This window comes from Panulirus ornatus, chromosome 56 (assembly GCF_036320965.1).
Source record: "Panulirus ornatus isolate Po-2019 chromosome 56, ASM3632096v1, whole genome shotgun sequence".
NCBI classification, from domain to species: Eukaryota; Metazoa; Arthropoda; class Malacostraca; order Decapoda; family Palinuridae; genus Panulirus; species Panulirus ornatus.
Genome location: NC_092279.1, coordinates 9,396,736 through 9,407,491, shown reverse-complemented (window position 1 = coordinate 9,407,491; position 10,756 = coordinate 9,396,736). Strand labels below are relative to the sequence as shown.

The 10,756-nt window shown below is 42.9% G+C and overlaps 1 protein-coding gene across 6 annotated transcripts in view; it reads left to right on the top strand.

Moving 5' to 3' along the window:
- Nucleotides 1–347: 347 nt before the first annotated feature.
- Nucleotides 348–10,756, top strand: part of Oatp26F (Organic anion transporting polypeptide 26F) — a 166,742-nt gene continuing 156,333 nt past the window's right edge. For 4 of the 6 annotated variants that reach the window (XR_011716746.1, XR_011716745.1, XR_011716744.1 and 1 more), the window contains exon 1: nucleotides 348–529. The gene's annotated coding sequence lies outside the window, so the exon portion shown is untranslated. The remainder of the gene's footprint in view (nucleotides 530–10,756) is intronic. The other 2 variants (XM_071693725.1, XM_071693723.1) reach the window with 1 other exon arrangement.

Sequence of the window (10,756 nt, the reverse complement as noted above, 5' to 3'; positions counted from 1 at the left end):
AATTTTGATGTTCTCCCCAGCCTGAGCAGTGGAATTTCTATACTAAATCTAGTACATTATACTTATTTTAATCATAAAATAAATTTGTAAGGGATTCTTAGCGGGCAACGTGGATGGTTAGTTGCTTAGGCTTTAGTCATATTAACTGCCAGGGTCATTAAGGCCGCCAACGTCAAGCTAAATCCACCAATCGAATAATCATTGACACCTTCTTGTGTCACGAAGAATTTTATGTCCACTTACATTCTCAGTGTTCATGTGGCCCCGCACATGAAGGTGTGTGGCCTGGAAATCCCTCGCTGGCAGCCCTGTCAACATTGGGGTCAGTGTGGCGGCCCGGGTGTGTGAGGCGCTCAGTGTTCGCGTAGAACTGAGTGTATAGGGTGGTTGTGTTCCCCTGGTGTTGATGTGTGTGCGTGTGCGTGTATAAATGAAACTTAAGACTCCTCCTAGGATTGTACGTAGGTCATTTTAACAGTGAAGTGAGAGAGAAAACTACCGCTGATCATTGGGATTTTTGCTGTTAAAGGTGAGATCATACAAGTGTTTTGTTTATATCTTCATGTATTGCAGTAAGTTTGGAAAGTTTGCTTACATTTATGATGGACGATGCAATCTTTGTTTCTAAAGATAATTTTCGATTGTTAGACTTGTCATAGACGTAACTAGCATTAGAGTGTTGTGTAGTATAACGTGTGAACCATAAAGTAGGAAGGAAAAGATTAAGTAGAGCCGAGGTGTTTCATGCTAGTTCTTATTACGCACACAAACACTGTAACCCACCTTTCCACCACAGCTTCATGAACGAGAGATTTTGCGTGTTGCTAGCCAGAGCTGTAGACCATGAGCTGAAATTTTTCTGATCATCTGAACAGCAGGGAATAAGAATTGTTTATACTTGAAAATGATAGATATAGCCTTTTCTAGTGGGAAAACATGAGTAAAACGTGTAGATAGACGGTACGACCCTTCGATTTGATGGCCAAGCCTTAAGGATCATGTCAAAGGCCACACTGGCCAAGCCTTAAGGATCATGTCAAAGGCCACACTGGCCAAGCCTTAAGGATCATGTCAAAGGCCACACTGTCATACTCAAGGGTCGTGCTCAAAGGTTTAAGTATATGACCTTGTGCAACAGGAAGGAGACACCCATTGGATTTCCTACAAAACTTTCCCACTTACTGGTCACCGTCACTACCATCATCACTCCTACCTACCACCACAACCTCCACCATACCCTCCACCACCTGCATCACCATTACTTTACCATCACTACGTCTGCATCTCCCACTACTACGACTACCAACAACACCGCTACTCGCACCACCACCACCACAGCGTCCACCTCAACCACTTCTACTACCACTACTACCGTCACCACCTCCACCACCACCTATACCAGCACTGCTACTTTTACCAGTGCTTCCATCACAACCGCTACCTCCACCACTACTACTTCCACAACCACGCTACTTCCACCACCCTACTACCTCCACCACCACCCCTACTTCCACCATCACCACGTCTTCTACCACATAACCACTGTTACTTCCACCATCATCACCTCGTGTACTGCCACACCACCATCACTACTTCCATCATCACCTCGTGTACTACACACCACCACTACTACTTCCACCATCACCACGTCTACTACCACCTCTACTTCCTCCATCAATACGTCTAACCTCCACCTCTACTTCCTCCATCAATACGTCTAACCTCCACCTCCACTACGTCCATCATCATTACAGCTGTACCACCTCTAACCCCACTACTTTCGCTACTGCTACGTGTCATACATAACACTACCTCCAATTCGTCAGCCATCACTGTGTGCTGCTACCACTTCCACCGTCAATACGTTTACTACCAACACCTCCACTCCTACGTCTTCCACCACCAACCCTACTCATACTACCATCAATACGTCTACTACCGCCACCACCACTACTTTCATCAGCACTCCTGCTACAACCATTATCACCACAGGAATTACTGCTTCCACTATCACTTTACTACAACTATTATCACCTCAGGAATTATTACTCCAACCAACACTTCTACTACAATCATTATCACCACATGAATGACTACTTCCACCATCACACGTCTGCTATTATCACATCCACCTTCACCACTGTTACAGACCCCTCCACCACAACCATTACTGGCGTCAGCGATCACAAAAACCACAACCACAGTCACATTCGCCACCATTATCCCAGCCAACCACTACCATTATTATCACGAACGTACTATATCTACCCTACGTACATGTGGAGCCCAAGACCACGCTGTGCCAGCAGGCAGCAGTAGTCAGCTCAGCCTGGGATGCACAGCAAGCAGTACGGAAGATTCACCTGACGCATTAACCTTGTGTACCAGACCAGCCAGGCTACGTGGGTCTACAGTCTGCTTCTTCCAACAGGTTGGTCAATCAACGATCCATCCCAATAACACTGTGGGAGACTATAGAAGAGTTCAACGGATATTGAGGTGTATAATATACTGCTGATCAGGTAGGCCAGTCTCCTCCAGCAGCACCTTGGCCGCCACAGGCTGGCCTTGCCCTGGCCTGGGGTGAGTCAAAGCACCAAGGTGAACGTGTGACCAACACCTGGGAGCGGCAGGCTTGATGTGATGCTTGACCTTGTCTCCCCGCTCCCTAGCCTGGATGAAGCTTCAAGTATGGTAGGGTTACCCTACCTACGGGAATGACCAGGGTGTTGGGCAGGTATAGGTGGGTTTAGCCCCTGCATACATGGTTGATCTGGCCTTTTTATATATGTTGGATCTAGCCACTATATACATGGTTGATCCGGCAGTACACATGGCGCTTACTGCCCGAGTATGACAGTTGTGGCGCATGTATACTTAACATGGCTGTCACTTTTTCATATGGCAGGTCTGATCACTGTATAGATTGTAGGTTTGGCCCCTGCATGCATGGCACGTGTAGCCCCTCTATACATGACAAGCCTGACGCCTTTATACATGGAAGGTTTATCCTCTGTACACTGGCAAGTCTGACCCCTGTATATATGGCACATTTGGTCTTCGTAAACATGGCAGGTCTGGCCCTTGTGTACATGGTTGGTCTTGTTCTCGTATACAAGGGGGTTGGGGGTGTCTGGCCACTGTACACATGGTAGGTCTAATCCGTGTATACATGACAGGTCTATCCCTGTATACATGGCTAGTATGACCCCTTTGTATAAGTGGCAGGTCTATCGTCTGTATACATCGCAGGTCCAGACTCTATACATGCCAGGTCTGGCCCCAGTATGCATGGCAAGTCTGATCCCTATATACATATCAGGTTTGTACCCTCTATACACAGCAAGTCTGGATCATGTATACTTCCTAAGTCTGGACCCTGTATACATGGCAGGTATGGACCCCAGTATATATGGCAGGTCTAGCCCATGTAAGTATGCATGTCACATCTGAACCCATGGCATATCTGGTCCCCATGCACATGTCAGGTCTAGCCCCTGTATACAAGGCAGGTTTGGCACATGTATGCATGGCAGGTTTGTTCCCTGTATAACATGGCAGGTCTTGCACCAATATACATGATAACTTTAGCATGACGGACAGGTATATGATTATCAAACTAGGTAACTACACGTTATAGATATTTTTCTGCCCCTGTAGTTGGATGGATGTCTTTTGACTTCTCTTTCATCACGTATTATTTTAGTTTATCTGTTTTTCTGGCACAGGTAACCTAGGTTACGTGACCGGCGCTGGTAGAGCATGTTGCCTGGGCACCCGACCAAGCACAGGCGGTCGATTTAACTCAGCTGCCAGGCAGCGTTTTAACAACATTGTTATTGCCATGCAGAATGATTTGCCGTTAGACTACCACAAACGCCAGTTTCATGATTAATTACAGGAGGTTACATAACCTTTATCTATTAAATTGTTTATCATCAGAAATGCACATGTTGCTCAGGCAGCAACGTTATTATAGATTGATTGGTCAGTAGTAAGTCAACAAGGACTGTCTGTTATTTCAGTATAAAGACTTGCTTTCCACTAAGACTTTACAATGACCAGTGTTGACAATAATCGAGTCTGGTGTTGGCGGAGGCAGGCCTGGCCTGGTCACAACACCCCACCATATATGGTTTACGGACACAATGACCTCCTGCATCCTGAAGGTAAAGGAATAGTAATGTCTTTGCTAATGATGATAATACAAGACGGGGTTATGAGTACATACCCACTGATACGAGATGTTTAATGCTTACAACATGGGGAGTGAGTAACAAATTATATATAGCAGAATGACGAGGCAGTTTCTCCCACCATGTTTCCGTTTTCTACTATTGAACAATAATTGCGGAACCAAAGTGATTAATTTTCCTTCTCAGATGTACAGTACTGGACCTATCGTGGTAATGATCATCAGTTTGGCAGTGATGTAGACTTTATCTTGTTTATTAGATAAGGTTTTCAGTGGATTCAAGTGATCATGTTAGGGAAGAGAAATATTTTCATTTGCGTCCATTAGCAATTTCTATTAGATCGATATTGAAGGACCCCCCCCCCCCCCACCCGAAGGGACCGGAAATTGTACAAAAGACTAGGAAGGATATCACAAACAACAACAGGTCCTAACGAAGCTGTTTGTGATAGTGTGTAAGAACAGAAACTTGTGGATAAGTGTAGTCAGGGCAGAAAAGGCAGACAGGTGTTTGAAAGTGCAGAGCTCGTAAACATTGTGTGTGTGTGTGTGTGTGTGTGCTCATGAGCAGCAGATAACGTCACTTGTGGACCTGAAGCCAAATATTTTTCAGGTTTATTATTAAACGTTTGTGTCAATGCTTGAGCAATTATCTTTGGTAAATTACTCCATGTGTCATTTTGAAGAAGTCCGCCTCATTCGAGGTCAAATGTCTGCACATTACTACCAGTGAAATCAGACCAAGTTATCCAAGAGTATTTTCTTACATCGAGTATATGGAAACTTCTGGTAATTCTGAACACCTGTATTACATCACCTCTTAACTTATCCAAGCTAGATTAACTTCAGTTGTCTCACAGGATGGGTTCCACCCTCGTCCGGGAATCATTCTAGCAGTTTGTCTCTATCTTTCATGTTTTCCTGTTGGCTGACTAAGACAGGAGCACAGTGTACCCCAGATGATGGCGCACCGCCCAAGGATGATTTCCAGAGTCTTAGTCGACGGCTTTTCCTATGTATCCAAGATTTTTGTTTCCCTATTAACGGTTTTTGTGCACTGCAAAGTTGGTTTTGGGACTCCCGAAATTATTACACCCAAGTCTCATTCCTCGTTTACCATAAGAATTTATACGTTGGCTTGTTTTCTCATGTTTACAGAAGGTAAAGTTTGGCTGTAGGAGTCAGGCCCACTGTTATTGACATGTAAGATCATGATCACTGGGTTATCTGGTGTATTGCTACAGTAACCTTCCATGCTCTTACCCCTGGATGTTGTAGGTGGGCAGGTTGGTACCCCCGGATGTTGTAGGTGGAGAGGTTGGGACCCCGGATGTTGTAGGTGGAGAGGTTGGTACCCCCGGATGTTGTAGGTGGAGAGGTTGGTACCCCCGGATGCTGTAGGTGGAGAGGTTGGTACCCCCGGATGTTGTAAATGAGCAAGTTGGTACAACCGGATGTTGCAGGTGGGCAGGTTGGTACACCCGGATGTTGTAGGTGGGCAGGTTGGTACACCCGGATGTTGTAGGTGGGCAGGTTGATACACTTCGCTAATTTGTATTATAAAGTTTGTTAATTATACAACTGTTAACCTCCATAGCACTCCGTACTACCCTTGAGCAGAAGGATACGATCCTCTGTCACGAGGGTAGGAGTCTTGAGTAAAAGGATACAATGGTTATGATGGTCAGTGAGCAGCACACTGACCTGATCATTATGCTTTTAAGGTCTTCCGTCTTGCTCTGTGGGTTAACATGACTGTTTGAGTTACATAGATACACAGACCCAAGGACCAGTCGAGGTGGTCTGGCCTTAACGCTTAAGAATAATAATTAAAAAAAAAACTTGTAAGCAAAGTAGAAGAAAAGGATGGCATAGCAAAGACTCACTGCAAGCAAAGTAGAAGAAAAGGATGGCATAGCAAAGACTCACTGCCCGCCCTCCACTCCCTCCAGCACACACCGGACGGAAAACAGGCAGAAAAATACCTTGCAGGATCAATAAGCCTGAAGGAAATGTGTATAGGAACGTCATAAGGTAGAATAAACAGAATATGTCATGCATCCCATCACCAACGACATGCATCCTTTACTTTTTCTTAGAAAGACAATACTAAGGATAAAGTTGAGCTCCAGCCTTTTGACTTACTATACCTATATTATTCCTGATGTTGAAGAATGATACAGTGATCTTCGATTACTTTCTTATGCATGACAGGTGACATGAGTTAACCAACGTTAGTATGATACTGCAGCCTGGCCAGGGAGAGATCAGTGGCTGAGAAGGTAGCATGATATACCACTGCGTTATGATGATTGATTAAATGAATTATTCTGTGTCGAAGAGTGACAAGTGATGATCAAGCCTAATTTAGAAGATATCAAGGGTGTTGCTCGGAACATTTTTTGGGATTTCATGCATCAATAATGTCGTTGGTAACAAAAATATTTCGTGCAGTGGATTAACTCGTTGACCTTTAAGTTTTAATCCATTTCCTCTCGTCGGTAATGCTGGCGCTGCTGCATAGAAATGTTCAATATCAACGGTGATGAATCCTTTAAATATTTTGAAACTGTTAATATGCCGCGGAGGTGCCTCTTGCTTAGGGAGAACAAGTTTTATTCTCGCAGTCTTCCCTCATACCGTTTGTTACGCAAGGAAGGAATCAACTTAGTTGCTCTTCGCTACACTGCTTCAAATTTAAGAATGACCTTTCCTAAGGGGGGGACTGCACTGCATATTCGAGGTGTGGTCTTACTAGACTTAGGTATAGTGACAATATCACATCCTTGCTTTTGTACGTAAAGTTTCTTTTGATAAATCCTAACATCCTATTTGCTTTCTTGGCAGCTTCATTACAATGTCGGGAGAATTTGAAGTTATTGGAGACTAATCCCTAAATCTCTTACTCTAGGTTATTGACGTTAAATGGCATTTGCCATTTACTATACCATTTAGCAATTTTATCTAGATCCTCTAATCATAAGCCTATCTTCTTCATTTAATCTGACACCGCCGATCTTTGTGCCATCTGCAGATTTAGACACAAGATAATTTAACCCTAAGCCAATATCGTTACTATAAATGATAAAAAGTGTAGGCTCAAGTACGGATCCCTGGGGGACCCCACTAGTAACGGGTGACCACAGTGACGATTCGTTTTGACTCTACGTACTATCGTGACTAGGATTCGATATAGCAATTTGCTATGCAACCAGTAATCCCTAAGGCCTGGACTTTGTGCATCAGTTTAACGTGGGACGCCGGTATCTACTTGAGATGGCCAATGTGCTCAGCCTTATGATTATAACATTTATCAGTGTGTTAGTGAAGGCTACAGGCATACACAGAATGATTCTTTATAGTACTTGGACTTTATATCACAAGGCAGTAGTGTCATGTGACACAGAATGAGCTGACATGATGTCGTTGGACCCTGACAGGATGTCGCTAGACCTGAAGATGTCACTTGCCAGAGACTGGCCCTTGATTATCGCCTGAGTTGTGTTGCAATAGCCATAATCTGGCGGCCACAAAGCCAAGTTATGTACAATAACAGAATGGGAGGTTTCTTACTTAGCAAATGTTTATTTGTTGATATATTTATGATTACCCCCGAACACACTTTTAGGAAATGGTTTTGGTATTCCCCAGGATCTCCTGCAGCTCTAAGGCGACAGTGTCTACCTCTTCCAATTCTTTGTTTTAGTTTTAAAAGTATTTTTATACAGACGAAGCGTTTCAGTGATAACATGGGTGAAGGGTCCATGACTGGAGGCAGGTAGAGTGGATACAGCACATGGACATACATGAGATACACGATTATGGGATAGTAAATGATAATGAGTCACGTGGGTAATAACAATTGTGTATTACAAAGCAAGTATTTGTCGTATATATAGACTACCTTGATGATATTGATAGAGGGCCAGGCGGAGAAACATTTACAAATAGATACTCAAGCAGATTACTTATACAATGAGTATCAGTGTGTATTTAAAGCAAGAAACAGTATCGTGTACATTATTAACATGAATAGTAAAACAAACGGTCATATACACTACATACGGAATATGTAGTTACATAATGTACTGTCACGGGGCATTTTTTTAACATTGACAGTAATACACACAAGGGAAAGATTTGTTACATATACGAGGATATGTAATGAAAGAATGGGCTTGTACTGAGCATGGTTACATCAGACGTTTTTATATAGCTTAGAGCATAGCGAATTTTAGGTATTGTGTCAACATTTTTCAGCATTTTACTGTGATCAGAAAAGTGATCACAGAGCTCTCGGAACGGTTGTACTGGAGATCTGAAATCTCAGGTTTTAGGATATCCGTTTACCTAATCGACGTCGTAGTTTGTGTTACAGCACAGAGTCGCACTGGGGTGTCCACGATCATGGTGTATGGTAACAGTGGAATGAATTCCTTTGGAAAAGTTCTTTTGCGGGGCTGTATACTCATTTAAACAGCCTCATCAAAGGACGACGACTTTTAACTGGCTTTATAATCAATTGTATTCGGAGTCTGGTAACACCGGTCAGGAAATATAAACTGCAAACCAAATTATACAATTCTTTGTATAACGCTCTGGCCATACCTTGTTTGTCGTCACCAAACTTTATTTGTTGTCGTCACCAAACTTTGTGGAAGAAATACAGAACTAATTTTGTCACTCGGGAGTAAGCCTGATGAAGGAAGATCTTGAGACCTAAAATTATTTTCCATAAAAAAAGCGTAGAGACCAGGATGATCTTAAAGGTTCACCAAAGTCTAAACAATTTCGACAACATGATGAAGGTCAATGTCGGATCATTAGGTGGAGATGAGTGACGACAAATGAAGGTTGAAGATTAAGGGATGAAGATGTAATGGCAACGTGCACAAACGTTTTTTCATGTGTAATTTTGTAAGATATAAGAATAAACTACCAGATGTAGTAACCATTAAGACCATAAATATTTGACTTCAAATCAAGGCTCGACAAACACTTCACTGATATTGTCTGCAGTAGTCCTGCTTCAAGATAACATTACTCACACTGTATTGTTTCTTCTTTTTCTGTTTGACTCCAGGTCCAGTGAAGCCCATTTTTCTTTGAGTAGGAAAGTATTTCTTCAGTGCAAACTTTTCTGTTGCTTCTCTGTTGCTTGACTAATGATAGTTTTAAGATTATGACCACAGATAACTTCGTTATGGTCCGTCAGGTCTCCTGTAATCTTTCCTTTCCATTTGCTCCCACGAACAGCCAACAACAACGACAAAAATCGGTATACGTGCCGCACTTTACATTTTGAAACATTATATTGGAAAGTTTCTTCTGACTGCTAGTAGAATATTCTTGAATATCTTATATATGTATGAAATATTAAGTGTTTACATTAAATGAAATAAACAAGTGAAAAAATATTTGGAAAATTTGGCAGACTAAACCGCAGACACAAATAATTCACTTATACTTGACCAAAAGTATCGTATAACAGTCGCGTTTCATGTGAAGTTGCCTCATAATTTTTGGGATATTTCGGATAGATTATTATATTTCAGTCGCGTTTCCTATGATGGTTCTTTGCTGTTTCTGGAAAACTTCAGGTATACCATTTTAGACATGTTTCATGTGAAGGTTCTCCAGTATTCCTGCCTTTCATTCCTTGTGTGGCTTTGTTTACGAACAACGGCCGGCCACAAGAGCTGTGTACAACCTCCAATCTCTTGGAACACGACGATCCCAACCGTAGGGACGAAGCTACGACCCTTGAGTACAACTGTACGACCGTTGAATAAGAAGGTACAATCCTTGAACACGAAGGTACGACTGTTAGGTAAGAAGGTACAATTCTTGAGCACTGCGGTACGAGACTTAGAAAGATACAATAGAAAGGTACAATCCTTGAGTACAGCGATATAACCTTTTGATACGAAAGTACCATTTTTGAGCACAGCGGTACGACACGGGTACAAAGAATCGACCCTTCAGCACGTCGGCACTATCATGGGTACGAAGGTACGATTCTAAATCATGAGTGTACGACAATTTGGGTACCAAGGTACGATCCTTTAGCACGAAGTACGACAGTTTGATACGAAAGTACAGTCATTGAGCACGACGGTACGGCGTTTGGTACAAATGTACGGTCCTTGAGCACGACGGTTCAACACTTGAGTACGAAAGTACAATCCTTAAGCATAGTGGTACGACACTGGTACGAAGGTACGATTCTTTAGCACGACGGTACGGCACTTGGATGCAAAGATATGATGTTTTAGCACTATGGCACTACCCTCCGGTGCGAGAGTACAAACCTTGAGCACGACAGTTCAACACTTGGGTACGAAAGTACAATCCTTGAGCATGATGGTACGGTACTTGCCTATGATGGTCTGATATTTGATTTCGGTTTTGTAACCAAGAGTGCCATGGTCGTCCTCAAGGGTTATACCGTCGTGCTCAAAGGTTATACCGTCGTGATGAAGGGTTATACCGTCATGCTCAAGGGTTATACCGTCATGTTCAAGGGTTATGCCGTCGTAATCAAGGGTTATACCGTCGTAA